Source organism: Suricata suricatta, chromosome X (genome assembly GCF_006229205.1).
Source record: "Suricata suricatta isolate VVHF042 chromosome X, meerkat_22Aug2017_6uvM2_HiC, whole genome shotgun sequence".
Lineage (NCBI taxonomy): Eukaryota > Metazoa > Chordata > Mammalia > Carnivora > Herpestidae > Suricata > Suricata suricatta.
Window position 1 is genome coordinate 13,654,318 of NC_043717.1, and position 15,507 is coordinate 13,669,824.

Here is a 15,507-nt window from a genome sequence, read left to right on the forward strand (position 1 = left end):
TTTTTCCTCTTTGCTTTAAGTGGAAATTATTATGCAGCTTTCCATAGATTTGTCCACAATGCCTTTAAACACGATTATTATTTTTCTTAATTTTCAAAAAGTGGCTTTGGAAATGTGTCTCCTTCCATTTCATCACCTCTTCATCCTCATTGGAAACCTGATCATTGGTAGGTATTTAGAGCTTTACATTTCTACTGGTGGAGGGATGACTTCATTGCCGGCTGGGGAATCTTGTGTGGCGGAGCATAGGACCAAAGCAGAGCTGTGGGTTGATGATGCCGCCGCTGGCACTGCTGCAACAGCTGTTTGCATGCATCCAGCGGCTGTGTAAGGAATCCTCAGGCTACTAGTTCTTTACTCCTAATTCACCCAAGGGATCGCAGGCTGATGGATGAGTGTACGTGTAAATGTGTGCATATGTGCCTGTGTGTGCACACACAGCTGCAACAGTTGGACGGCAGCTGCAATAGACTATGATATCATTTTTACCAAAGACAGAGATAAACTGTCCTCTATCCTGTATTTCCAAGCAGTACCTCGGCTCCCTCCCCAAATGTGTTCTCCCCCTCTTCCACGACCCCTCAACCCTTCGCACGTGTCCCTCTGGAGTGAGGCCAGGCTAGCTGAGCTGCCGGCAGGATTCCCCCTTTTTTTCCGCAGTGAGAGGCGGATTCCCGGGCCTCTACGGCCCTCCACCCCGTCAGCTGCCCCTTTCTTAGTCACGATCTTCCCCGCCCCTCCCCCCGTCCCCCACCCGGCTCCCCCTGACCCCCCCTCCCCCTGAACGCTCGAGGCTTGGGCTCCGCCCCTCCCAGACACCCAGCCCAGGTTGCTAGGGTCTGGCCGGGCAACCAAACCTGGCCCGCGAGGAGGTGCGGTGCGCGCGTGCACGCGCAGGCGAGCTTATACAAGGAACCAGCCTTCTTAGGCTTCTGGGGTCCGAGCACGAGCGGCGCGGGCGGGGCGCGCGGGCCCGAGCTCGAGGACGAGCGCTCTCTCCGCATTGGTTTCTCTCAGAAGTGGGCAGGGCAAAGGCGGGACCTGGTGGAGCCTTAGAAGCCTGTTCATTGGCCTGAACGGGACGATCGGGGCGGGCCAGTTAGCAAATTAGGCTGCGCGTTCGCCTCTGCGAGAGGGCGGGGCCGGAGGTTTCCATTAGTTGTCCCTGCCACTGGGAAAGGTAAAGCGGCGACGGCGGCCTCAGGAGCTGTGGGGTCCCCGGCTGGAGGTGGGGGACTCGGCGGGGTGAGTAGTTGTGCCGCCACCCGCGCGTCCGGCCTTCCTGTCCCCACGTCGGCTCCGCGCCCCCCAGCTTCTCCTGAGAGAGGGGACCCACCCGGTCCCCCCGGGCAGACGTGAGAAGGGGCGGCGGCGCGGGTCCCCCCAGAACAGGGCGACGCGGCGAGGGCGCCCCAGCCTGGAGCGGCCCCTCCTTAGCGCCCCATTGCGCCACTGGAAGGGCTTCCCCGGCGACGGGTTTTGGGACTGTATTTTGGGAGGTGAGGAGGCGCGAGGATGTGAGGAGGGGCGGCGAGTCGAGGCCGCCCGGCGGGGCTCCCCTCAGCAGCGGGTCTGCGGCGTCCCCGCCCCGCCGCCCCCGCGGCGCGAGCTCCCCCGGGCTTGCGGCGAGGGAAGCCCCTTCCCGCCGGCGCCGAGGAGGAGCCCGTGCGCTGGAGCCCCCAGCCCGAGTTCCGAGCGAGTCGGGGACTCGCCGGCGGCTGCGAGCCGGGGCCGGAGTCCCGGCCCTGCTGACTGACCTTGGCTGCCCGCAACGGTGGGCGAGTGACCCACCGACTGCCCCGCAGTTCTTCCAGCTTCCTCCCAAGTTTCGGGCGTTGCTGTGAAGTTCACCACTGGCATAGTGGGGAGAAGCAGGAATTGGCCCCTTCCCAGACCTTCGTACCCTTTGGACCCTCATAGAAATGAAATCCTAGGATTTGGAACCATTTCCAAACGAACAGGTCCTGCTCGCAGTGACACGTTTATGCCCACGTTGGGGAAAAAAATAACCCGAACGCATTTCTGTGTAAAGGCAGATCTTCCTTGAGATTTTTTTTTTCTTTTTCTTCTTTGCTTCACTTGAGCGTTAAAGCACAGATGCTTGAATGAGAAAAGCCTGACCTCAGTATTTCCACCGTGAGATTAGACGGATGCTGTGATATTTAAGTAGTTGCCGATCAGTGTTCTGTTAACACAATCTATTTTAACCGGCTGAAATTTAGGCTGATTTTAGAAAGTATTGCAGATACAGGATAATTTCTTCCCGTGAATCTGCACTAGGTTTGTTTGGACGTAATGCTTATGTAGTTAATGTCAAAGATTATACAAATTAATTTGTCTGAGAGTGTCTGACTGAAACGGGAGACATAAATATGTATAGGATTATCGTTTTAGGTAACGTTTCCAGCTTGTTCCTTTCTCGCTGTAGGGTTACAAAAAAGGCATCTTTTCAGAGGCGATTTGGATTTATATGTGAATGACATTTAGATGTAAATTTTGTTTTAATTTAAGTCTTTTAAAATAATTTTATTCATAAAATGTGAAGAACCCGTGTTTACTTGTTCCTGTATGTTTAGTGTTGGGGGGGGGGTCAATATACTCTTCTATTTAACAACCCAGTTAGGGTTCATTAATATGATTTTTTTAAAGGTGTGCCTCTTTTTGAGAACGTGGTACTTGAATACCTTAGCAATTCTTTTAATTTCTTTATTACAAGCACTATTATAGGTTTGAGCATTTTTGGTATTGACACTGGAACAGGAGTAAGGAAGCCTGCAGCAGTATTACCAGTTTGACACCACCAGTGGGTGTTTCGTTGACAAATGCAGAGAAGAGAACATTTGGGAAGGAAATCTTTTTTTTGGGGGGGGTTTGGGGGGTTGAGTGAGGAGGGGGGAAGGCGCCAGAAGAAAGAAGCTGCAGAACTAAAGCTGCCAGCACAGAGTATGCTGAGCATTTCACAAGTACAAGAAAACCTAATTAGGATGAAAAAAAAAACATTCAGTTTGGCTGTATTAAGTAATAGAATTCCAGAAGAGGCATACTAAATAAAGTTAATCATCCCAAGAGTGTTAAATAATCTACCATTTCAGAGGAGTTTGGAGGGTCTTCAACTGGAGTATCAAATCTTTTTAAATTGTCTTGTGTTTTAAACATAATGCAGTGATTAATTTGATGTGTGTGTGTGTGTGTGTGTGTGTGTGTGTGTGTGTGTGTGTAAGTTTTGTATTCTAGTTTGCTTATTTAGTATGTTTCCTAAGCCTCATTTTTTGGGAAATGAAACTCGGTATGTTAAAAAACATTAGAAATAAACATTCTTTCTCCAGAGAAGATTTCTTTTTTCCTGCTCAGATTTATAATTTAGTCATGATTTAGGGGCTTTAGAAAGATTTTTTTTATCCCTTATCTCAGATTTTTGATATTTTTACTTAATGTAAGTTCTCTGGACTAAAACTGCCATTAAATCTGCCATTATTTTCATCGTAATTTTCTTGTAGTCATTTAAATTGGAGTGTGGCATTTACTGTATTCCCTGGGGTTTTAAAAGAAAAGGCTCCCAGTTGAGGGAAATTGCAGGGCCATCGCGCATAGATGAGTAATAGAAGGTTGACTGATTGCGAATCAGATGTATTCTGTCCCAAATATGCTGCATGGGGTGAAAGCAGTCATTTAATGAGAACCAGATTTTACATGGTATTTCTACTTTGAAGGTGCAGTATTGTTCCGATACGAACTGAAATACAGAGGTGGAGAAATTCCTTCAACTATGCTTTTCCCCCCCAGCCTTGCTTCACCACTGTGTCCAAGAATCTGTGAGAGACTCTCTTTCAACAATAGTTGCATTGTTGGAAATGACAGTGGCTTCTGTTGCCGAAATTTAACCTTTTATTATGATTTGTGTTTCACACTACTTTGTGATAGAAAATTCAGCTATATGGCTGTAGGAATATGGCTGTAGGAAATTTGTAAGGAAGTGAACCAAAAACAATAAGCCTTCTTTGGCGTGTCTGTTAAGAGTTCACCTTTTTTCCCCTTCCATTTTGATAACTTTGCTGGGTATCTCTTTTGTTTTCTTCCAGATATTAGAAGGTACGCACACTAGCATAGTACTTTATTTTTGGCAGGAAGTGTGGGCATAAGACTTTTTTATTTAATAAATTGATACCAAATAATAAGGCATTTGGAACAAATGAATCCACCCACATATACACAGACCCAAAATGTAAGGGAAATCTTTTAGGTAACCCTCAACTTTGGTACAAAAATAGCAGATTTTTAAGTATTCAGTTGCTTTCTAAGTAGAAAAGGCTGTTTACTCAGAATTTGATGGTTTTAGATTCCAAAGGTGGTTTTTTGTTTGTTTTTATTTGCAACATCAAATTCCTTGGTAGAGGAGGAGATGGAATCTCAAAGGTTCTTTATCTTCTGTCTGATGTTGTCAATTGGGTCACATTATTTCAATTTAGGAAAATACTGCAATTAAAAGACTAAATTTAAAGTTTTTTGTTTGGAAGGGTTTTCCAATTTACTTTCTATCTCAAACTCAACATTAGAAATCTTTTGTGGACAATACATCGCTTTAGTGTTTGGATTTAAATTCTTGATAGTTTCTAGAATGTTTCCTTCATATAGAGCAGCGCATGGATGACTGGATTACTTAAAGGTTTGGCCTCATTTCTCATTCAAGTTTGTACATTTACTTCATAGTACTGAGACATGAGCTTGGGTGCAATTCTGTCAGTGGGTATGAAAGCTGAGAGGGAGGACTTTATACCTAAAAAGCCTGATAACATTTAGAAGATTAAGATTTGGGAATTAACAGAAAGTTACTTATTAGGTTAAAAGGACCTAGCCCATTCAAGTCTTTGAAATTGGTTGTCAACATTTTGAATTAAGCTCTCAGAAATATTTGTGTTCAAGACAGGTCTAATTAAGGTCAAGTTTTGGGAGTGGTCTCTCTTCTGGGCAGTCTTTATAATAAACTATAATATGCCACTTTTTGAGCCTTACCGAATACCAGATATTTGGTACTGAATACCAAATAATTCATTTGCATGAAGAGATGCAAAGTGTGTTCTCACAACACTTCTACGACGTAGATGTTTCTCTTATTTCTCAGCACATTTCATCAAATGGGCTGAGAGAGAGAAAATAGTTTGCCCAGATTACCCCAGCTAGTCAGCAGCTGAGGCAAAACTTCCATCCAAACGGGTCTGACTTGAACCCATGTTCTTCAAACCATGCTCTCTGCTTCTCTAGGAATCTGATTGCCCAAACATATTTTGAGGTCCTACTGTAAAGTCACTCCTGGGGAGGTTCTAGAGGTATATACACGCCTCCTGGAGTTCACAGGCTACACTGGTAAGGCTGCCTGACCTTTAGTCACATGGTAAGCTGGACTCAGATTCATCAGCCCTGCTGGATAGGACAACTGCAAGTGTGGAGTTTTCTAACAGAGTCATTAGTTCATAAGTGAAGGTTGTACATGATTATTTACGTCCAAAATGAGGTAGTTGTTTCTAATTAACTACTTGGTGTTTCATGTTTCTGCATGTTCCACTGTTAACTTTTGACTGACTTTGATTAAATTTGCTACACTAATAAAGGTGATGAAGATATTCCTGGAATTCAATTTTGTGGTTTCGATGTACTCTAAATGGCAGCCATTACAATTTGCAGATGGGTATCTCTTCTGTAATTGTAATGACTTAAGTGAAATAAAACCTGGAGGTGATTGAAGTACACAGAGGTATGTTATTGCCGCTTCTTAATACATGGAGGTTGGATTCGGACAAAAATGGTTCTCCTTGAAAGTAGAATTTTCTTCTAACTTAAAGCCTCTTGTGAGTGTGTGTGCATCTGTTTTAAAACAAGACCCATCATTCAGAGAGCTAAACAGTTGCTTAGCCCAAAGGAATGCTCAGAGGTCCAGGATAGGGAGGAAAATGACTTAATGTTTTATGCTATAATTGATGAGAATCACTTTTGTCACTTACTAAGGTTAGAAACAGTCTAAATATTATAGAAACTCAGGGTTAGAAATCATCTTGGCCAAAGCAGGAGAGTTGTTCTATGAAGAGGGACATATACATAAATTCTTGTGGATTTATTTCTTTACCAAGTGCAGGTTTTCATTATTTATTTTTATTTATTTCTTTTTTTTACATTTTATTTAATTTTGAGAGACAGTGAGAGACAGAGCATGAACAGCAGAGGGGCAGGGTGAGAAAGAGACACAGAATCCGAAGCAGGCTGCAGGCTCCCAGCTAGCAGTCAGCACAGAGCCCGACACGGGGCTCGAACCCACGAACCATGAGATCATGACCGGAGCTGAAGTCGGATGCTCAACCAACTGAGCCACCCAGGCGCCCCTTCATTATTCATTTTAAACGGCATTATTGAGGTGCACTTTACATACTGTAAAATTTACCTGTTTAAGTGTACCATTCAGTGATTTTTTTTTTTGGATAAATTTATGGAGTTGTGTAAACATCACTACAGTCCAATTTTAGAACATTTCCATTACCCTTAAAAGAATCCTCCTGCTAACGTGCGTTTTTAAAAAAGCTTATTTACTTGCTTCCACCTAGATCTCTTTATCCTCAGACACTGATAAACAAAATGATGTGGCTCTTAAAAGATAGGTCTTTTAAAAATATCTTTTTACATATATTACAATTTCTTACTGCTTTTTGTATTTCAAAAAACTTTTGCCTAGGAGCACCTGGCTGGTCCAGTTGGTGGAGCGGTTGGTGGAACGTATGGCTCTGATGTTGGGGTTGTGAGTTCAAGCCCCATGTTGGGTGTAGAGATTGCTTAAATAAATAAGAACTTAAAAAGTTTTTGCCTAAACATAATATATAGCAGAATATAAAGGACAGCAGTGCAAATGGTATGTTACCTTGTCTTTTGATTTGATTTTTTTGATCTTTTTTAAACCAACAGATAAAACATAATATTCTTAGTGATATGTTGGAAAAGCGGGAATAAGAAATCAAGGAAGGGGTGTCTTAATGGACTCAGTCCATGAAGCATGAGACTTCATCTCAGGGTCGTGAGTTCAAGTCTCAAGTTGGGCATGGAGATTCCATAAACAAACAAATCAAGGTAAAAGTAATATAATTGTTGGGCAAGAAAAAAAATCCTTTAAGATTTAAGACCATGGGTAAAATAATTGGTTTTCTTGATTTTAAGCCAATAACATTGTGCATCTTAGTGTTTGAGCTTTAATCCCCCTTGAGAAATTCATGCCAATGGTGCATGCCCATCTAGCAGGCTTCATTAAATTGAGGTATTCAGACACATTGTCTCCTTTCTGTGTTTTTCAGACTGGATTGTTGTGGGATTTAGAAATTTACCCTGCAAGGTACTATAGCTACAGCTGTTTTCCTGCCTGCATCAGTTTCTTTTCAGTTACCCTTAAGGGTGGGGGTGGGAGTAAAGCTACTTTGGGAATGAGTTGTATAGTATTGGCTGATCTCCAGGCTCCCAGTTGCTCTCCTTTGCTCAATGTACTGCATGTATAGATAGATGGGCGTTGCTGATAGGATAGCTTAGGGTTGTTATTTTTTGGGTATACATAATAGAAGAATGCACTGGTTTAGTTGGAAGTAAAGTGTTTTGGAAACCATGTCTAACTTTCATTGCTTTTAGATGAACGTTTCTCTATGGAAAGTGACCCTTACATGTGCCAAACAGGTAAATCAATAACTCCTTGTGTGGTAGATTGTGTCTGGATTTTTAATAACAAATTGGATACAGCACTCCTCTGATAATAATAGTTTACTGTAAATTCAATCATAACTGGTTTGAAATAGGCTTACAAAAAAAAACTGTTTAACAGCTATGGCTGCATGATTCTGTTGTTACTTTGTATCCTTTGTAAGAGAAAGGCCTAATATCAAGTCGTAACATATGAAGTGCTTTCAGACACTGTAACCTTTTTGAATTAGAGGGAAATAGTGATTTTGAAAGTAACAACTTTGATTTCTGGAAGTGAACAAAATATATTGATGAATATTTTTAAAGAGTCCTTCTTTATGTAAATTGCAATTTTATTTTTTTAAAGTTTATTTACATAATTACTACACCCAATATGGGGCTCAAGCTCACAACCCTAAGATCAAGAGTTGCATGCTCTTCTGACTGACCCAGCTGGGGCCCCCTAGGTAAGTTGCAAATTTAGATTTCCATTTTAGATTTTCTATTATGCCCAAAGATTAGGTTCTTGGCAGTGTAAGATCATATCATAATATTCAGATTAAACACACACACATTCACTTGTGGAAGATATGGCAGACAAAAAATGGTGATAAGTAGTAATAGTTGAAGCACAACTCACTGATTTGGCTTTGCCCAATTACCCTGATACTGGCTAAGTAGAAACTAGTTTCCTGATGAATAGAATTTTTCAGAGATTACAAAAGTTGTTTCAGGTGTGACATATTCTAGAATTGATCCACACACCCCACCTGGTTTGTTAGCCTCTCATATAATGTATTAGCTTTAATTACTAGTACTATAATTTTTTTTTTAAAGTAAGCTCTGTGCCCAATGTGGGGTTGAACTCACAACCCTGAGATCGGGAGTTGCATGCTCTACCTCTGAGTCAGCTAGGCACCCTACTGTTACTGTAATTGTTATTAGTAATATTACCACTAAAATTTAAGTTTAGTGATTGCAGACAAAAAGAAAGTTCCATTTTAACTGGTAATAATTGAAAATAGTTGAGGTAAACAAAATCTAATTTTGTGCAAATTGGTGTTTCCTACTTTTCCAATTATTTCTTTTCTTTTCTTTTCTTTTTTATTAAGTTTTATTTATTTGAGAGAGACAGTGTCAGTGGCGGGAGCGGGGTGCAGAGAGAGGGAGAGAGAGAATCCCAAGCAGGCTCATTGCCACCAGCAGAGCCTGGGGTGGGACTCAAACTCATGGAACCATGAAAACATGACCTGAGCGGAAACCAAGAATCAGATGTTAAACCAACTGAGCCACACAGGCGCCCCTCAATTATTTCTTTCTAAAATAACCCTGTCCTACATCCTGTGGATCTATCCTTCATTTAGCAACTGCTTATTGAGTATCTGCTGTGTACTAAACTATGATAGAGGCTGGATGGAGTGGTAGATAAAAGGTAAGGAGGCCTTGCCCTTAAAGAATTTATAGTCTTGAATTGGAGTCAGAGGCGCAGTATAAGGTACTATCAGATTACGTAACTGGGTAGGGCTTGGGATCTGTCCTGAGGGGAGCAGGCAGGAAGGCCACACTGAAGAATTACCATTTAAGTGAGACCTGAAAGATGAGAAAGACATGGTCTAGTAGGGGGGAAATAAGTTTTCCTGGCAGGGTGAGAGAGAGAGGGAGAGGGAGAGGGAGAGGGAGAGGGAGAGGGAGAGGGAGAGGGAGAGAGAGGGAGAGGGAGAGAGAGGGAGAGGGAGAGAGAGGGAGGGAAAGAAAGGCTTCTGAAACCCGTTTTAACAAACTGAGAGAAATCCACAATGGCTGGAAAGTAGAGAAGCAGGTGAGGAAACAGAGGCAGGGGCCAGGTCCTGAAGAGGCTAAATAGGCAATCTACCGGACTTTTGAGCTTGTCCTGTGCCTCCTGGGAAGCCATTGAAGGTTTTAAGCAGGGGTGTGACATGAAATGAAATGCTTCCCTGCCCTCCCCAAACCCCAAAACAAAACCCAAGAGTTTAGCTCAATGGAACCTTGATAATTTACCAAAAAGGTCATAATCTGTGCAAGGTAAAATATTCTTCCCTTATCTCAGTAAAAGTTTTGCATCTTTGATACTCTTTTCATTGTTTTTATAGAAATTACCTTTAATTTTTTTAAAGCTCCTTTTATCCTTCACCATTCTTTTAACCTTATATAGGAATGTCATTTCTATTTATAACTGAGTTAAAATATTTACTAATAGTGTTAGTTCTCTTCCATATTTAAACTTAAAATTTCTCATTGCTCCCCCTTAATCTGCTCCAGGTATTTAATGTTTTAATGAAGTGATTCATTAAATATCAGCATTAAATTTGCTTTATTGTTTAAAAAAATTTTTTTAACACCTATTTATTTTTGAGAGACTGACAGCATGAGCTGGAAAGAGGCAAGAGAGAAGGAGATACAGAATCTGAAACAGGCTCCAGACTCTGAGCTGTCAGCACAGAGCTCAACACGGGGCTTGAACCCATAAACTGTGAGATCATGACCTGAGCCAAAGTTGGATGCTTAACTGACTGAGCCACCCAGGCATCCTTATTCTTTTTTCCCCCTTAAATATAATGTCTTATATTTAGTTTAATGTTTTTCAGCATTTATGCTATTTCATATTTTATGAAATCTCATTTGGACACCTGTAATGTTTTTAGGGGATTTTGTTACTATTGTTTAGGAATATGAATTTTTGGGAGAGCCAGGGTGGCTCAGTTGGTTAAGTGTGCAACTCTTGATTTCAGCTCAAGTCATGATTGTGAGATTGAGCCCTGCATTGGGTTCTGTGCTGACAGCTTACAGCCTGCTTGGGAGTCTCTCTTTGCCCCTCGCCTGCTCACTCACACTCCCTCTCTCTTAAAATAAATAAATAAATATTTAAAAAGAAAAAAAATAAGGAATCTTTGGCCTTAGTACCATTTTTCAAATCAGGTTCACATACTATGACCTTATATTTTATATTAAACTGGTCTCTGTTGAGCTTCTTATTATATTCAAGTGAGCTTATGTGTATAAAAGTGCTACAAAGGTTTTGTTTTATATATGCTGATTTCTTTTTTATGCAGTTGTGTGTCCTTACAGGCTTCCCTCTTTTTTGGAAATCAATAGCCATGCTAAATTTTTACTTGGCTTTATGATTAAATAATGAGCATTTATTTAGGTTTTCCTTGGTGTAAAGTTGTTAGTTTGTGCCTGCATAGAATGCTGTTGTGCACTTTTGCCATCCATATATACAAAGAATAGCCACAGTATCACTTCCTTCTTCAACTATTTCCTTTGAAATCTATTTTGATTTTGAGCCTCTAAATTAATTAGCTCACTTTGGCCTTGCGTTCTTAGGCTTTTCTGAACCATCCTGTATCTGCTCTGTGTTTTTTCCTTGTTGCTTTAATCGTTTTTTTTTTTGGTTTTTTTTCCCCCCTTGTGCTGGTAACTTGAAGTTTGCAATGCTTTTTGTGTTACTTTCTTTGGTTCCTGTTCAGCCCAAGACATTTATTTTACAGTTGCCTCATTTTAGATTTTAGAGTTTGAAAGTGATGTTTTTGTGCTAGCAGTTTCTCTAGCATTCAAGTGACTGTCCTTGATTTGGAATTGTGCTTTTGAGTCTGTCCTTCTGCCCAGGGTTGGTAAAGGAAGGCCATATTTGTCTTTGGCTGACTTTATGAATAGGGTGATGATTTGGGCATCTTGGTGTCAGCATCATGTTAGGTGATGCAGATACAAAGCCAAGCTGTGGTGTTGTGCTGTTATGGATCCAGCAGAAGAGGCAGAAAGCCACCACTGAAGTGCAGGATGATATGCATGTTCAGATGGAAATATAGGGCGCTGGTACTCTAGGCCAGAAGAGGTGCACTTAACACAGTCCTAAGGGGACTGGAAAAGGCAGTGATTCCTGAGTGTTTGTGAAGAGTGTTAAAGGAGGCCCAGGATGTCAGGTGAAGGGAAGGGGTTTTCCAGGTATGGTCAAAGGCATGGGTCTAAGGACAAGCATATAAAATTGGGAAAATAGCAAGAAGTAATGTGGACTTATGTATTGCATGCTTTGTTTTGATGCTTTTACTTCAGCTACATCCCGGGATCTTGATTTCTTTATAGCTATCTTTTGGCTTTTTTCTGTCCATTTTCACTTTGACATGGGAAAATACTATGTATATATAGGAAATACTGAAACCAGGGATTTAAATAGGGGTGGACCTTTGGTAAAATGGATAGGCAGATGGTATCGGTTTTCTGCGGTAAGCTCCTGGAGGCATGGTGTTGACTATTTTTTTTTTTTATTTTTGGAGAGAGAGAGAGAGCATGTGAGCAGGGGAGGGGGCAGAGAGAGAATGAGAGGGGCAGAGAGAGAGAGAGAGAGAGAGAGAGAGAGAGAGAGAGAGAGAGAGAATCTTAAGCAGGCCCCATAGTCAACCTAGAGCCCATCTCGGGGCCTGATCCATGATCCTGGGATCATGACCTGAGCCTAAATTCATGAGTGGACACTTAACTGACTGAGCCATGCAGGTCCCCTGTTGACTATTGTAGCCTCAGCAGCTAGTCCATTGCCTGGCACATAGGAAATGTTCAATAAATACTTCTCTTACGAAAGGTATCTCTTTTCTGCCCCTCTTCCCTATCTCCTCATGTCAGTGCTTTCTTCCTTGTCTAGTGGTTTCTCTTCTCTGTCAGGTACCTATCTTGTGGATCTTCCTCTCTACTTGCCCAGTAGACATGCTTGTCCTGTATCTAGTCACTGGTCTTGGATATAAGTGTGTTATAATTCGATCCACATTGGTATATAACTAGGTGCTGATGGCTCCCTGTAGGGCCCCTGAAACTTTTCTACTCATCTGGCAGGTGAGGGGGAGACCAAAGTTGGTAATGAGAAGAGTGACATTTCTTTTGAGTTTTTTCATGATTTACTGCAAAAATTCATTGAAATCCTAAGTTCTATTCCGTAATAAACTCTCGTGTGTACGTGCAAATGTGTGCTTGTATATATCTGTGTTGTACATTCCTTACCATTAAGCAAAACTGACATTCTGCAAAGATGGTTGATTATTTATCATATGGCTTTACACACCTCCAGATTACTGCTCATGTCTCTCAGATTGGGAGGCCAGTTTTATTTATTTTTTTAAAGTAATCTCTGTGCCCAACATGGAGCTTGAATTCACCACCCTGAAACCCCAAGATCAAGACTGGCATGCTCTACTGACGAAGCCAGCCAGGCACCCTGGGAGGCTGGTTTTAAATGTATTCCCATAGTGGGGCACCTGGGTGGCTCAGTGGGTTAAGTATCTGATTGTGGCTCAGGTCATGATCTCACAGTTGGTGAGTTTGAGTCTGCTTTAGGCTCTCTGTTGGCAGAGAGGCTGCTTCATATCCTTCGTCCCCCTCCCTACCTCTCCCCCACTTGCGCGTGTGCTTGCTCTCTCTCCCAAACATAAACAAAAACATAAAAACAAACAAATAAATAAGTGTGCTCCCATAGGGAGGTAAAATATGTGCCTTGCAGAAAGGCCCTCTAGAGATGCAAGGACTTCATCAAAGAATTCACCATACAATATTAGCTGGTTGGTTAGATGAAGAGTTTTGTTTTTATTTTTTTTTTTAAACATAACTTAAAAAAAAAACCCCTTTTTATTTATTTCTAAGTAATCTGTACACCCAGTGTGGGGCTGGAACTCATGATCCTGAGATCGAGTCACACGTTCTTCTGACTGAGCCATCCAGGTGCCCCTGTTTTTGTTTTTTAAAGCATGCTGTCATAGACTTTTAAATACCTTCTTTACATTTTGGTAATTTCTCATAATCGGAGTCCCACCTGCCCAGAAAACTGACATCACCAGTCTCTTTTACAGCTAGGTTACAGGCTTCTGACCTAGGATTGAACAGTCATTTACACAGAGTGAGATTTGTTTATCGAAGTGAGCATAGTGAGGTGGCCATCATGTGTAGGTGAATTGATGGTCTGTGATTCCATTTATCAGTATGTTAGAAACTGATATTTTCGCATGGCTCTTGAATGTTTTTGTTTGGTTTTTCAACTCTATTTTCTCTGTGTTTTGGTTGTGGTAATTTCTGTTGACTAATTTTCAAGTTCATGGATTCTTTGCTTGGCTGAGTTGAGTCTAGTGAATGGAACTCTTCATTTCTAACAGTATTTTTCATTTTTAGCACTTTTGTTTTCTTCTTACAGTTTCCATCTCTGGGCTGAATTACCCCTGATTTTGCATGTTGTTCTCTTTTTAGGTTAGAGCTCTATTACCCATAATATTTTAAATTTCATTATAGATATTTCCAAATCTAATTCCGTATGTAGATATGATATGTTTTGTCTTTTCTGAGTGTTGTTTTTTCATTGCCTTTTCTTACACCTTGTGATTTATTTTCCTTGTTGCAAGCCTGATTTATTTTTGTAGAACAGTAGAGACTGAGGTACATAACTTTTATGTCTGTAAATGGGCATATGTTTCCTGTGCTAGGCCTTTGGTACAGGGATTTGAGTTAGTCTAGTTAGGATTTGGGCTGGGTTTGAGTCTGATTGTTGCTGTGGTTACCCTAAGTGTACCTCAGGCTTCAGATTCTTGTTAGAGATAGCTTATGATTAGGGCGGGAGTTGGTTTATTTTGTGTTTCAGGTGTTTTTTTAAAAAATTTTTTTTTAATGTTTTATTTATTTTTGAGAGAGAGAGAGAGAGAGAAACAGAGCATGAGAGGGGGAGGGGCAGAGAGAGAAGGAGACACAGAACCGGAAGCAGGCTCCAGGCTCTGAGCTAGCTATCAGCACAGAGCCTGACGCGGGGCTCGAACCCACGAACGTGAGATCTGACCTGAGCTGAAGTCGGAGGCTTAACCAACTGAGCCACCCAGGCGCCCCTCAGGTGTTTTTTTTGAACTGTGGTTTAGGGAGGGTCTCCTTATATGCACTTGTTCTTCTCCTGTCCCTCTGCCAGTAGTATTCTGCCATTTACTAGAAGTTGGTCACTGGAAGTGGGTTAGCTTGGAAGAGGGGAATGATGCTGGGGTGTCTTTTGTTCTGGTTAAACCTCAGGTTTAGGCCTCCATCAGTGTTTTCACAGTCTTGCCCCACCCTTAGCTATTGTAGTGGCCTCAGTGTGGGATCCTGCCCCTCTACTAGGAGTAGGGTGCCCACCCCTTTCTCCAGCTGCAGTGAGTTTTTACCAGTGCTGTAAGGGTAGAAGCACTTATTGGCCTTGATGAGGGATTTTCTTCCTTAGTGGAGATGGGGAGATAGGGACCTGGGTGTTTTCTTGCTTCTGAGGCACAGGTGCTTTTTTCCCTTCCCCCAGGTCTGCATCACAATGGGCACCCTCAGTGCCCTTTCCTTCCTGTGAGTGCCTGGTTGGGTTGGTGGAGGAAGATCCGGCAGAAGGTTGGGGTCTCCCCAATTTCTGAGGCCCCCTCAGTGGTTTCATACTGTCCCTTCAGCAAAGCCACGTCGGGTTTTTATCACCTTGCCAATTAGTCCAGCTGTACTCCTCTTATCTGTGACCGGTGGCAGTCTACCCCAGGTGAGCACAAGGTTATCTCCTATCTCCTTGAAGGTCCTGTCTCCTGAGATTTTGAGCCTGTCAGTTGTTCTATGATGGGTTTAAAAACGATATGAATTTGGGGCGCCTGGGTGGCTCAGTTGGTTAAGCTTCTGACTTCGGCTCAGGTCATAATCTCATGTTTGTGGGTTCGAGCCCCGTGTCAGGCTCTGTGCTGACGGCTTAGAGCCTGGAGCCTGCTTCAGATTCTGTGTCTCCCTCTCTCTCTGCTCCTCCCTCTCTCATGCTCTGTCTCTCTGTATCAA

General features: G+C 42.2%; 1 protein-coding gene across 2 annotated transcripts in view; it reads left to right on the forward strand.

Annotated features, from left to right (window-relative positions):
* Window positions 1–1,163: 1,163 nt before the first annotated feature.
* Window positions 1,164–15,507, forward strand: part of CDKL5 (cyclin dependent kinase like 5) — a 193,340-nt gene continuing 178,996 nt past the window's right edge. For both annotated transcript variants that reach the window (XM_029930145.1, XM_029930144.1), the window contains exon 1: window positions 1,164–1,245. The gene's annotated coding sequence lies outside the window, so the exon portion shown is untranslated. The remainder of the gene's footprint in view (window positions 1,246–15,507) is intronic.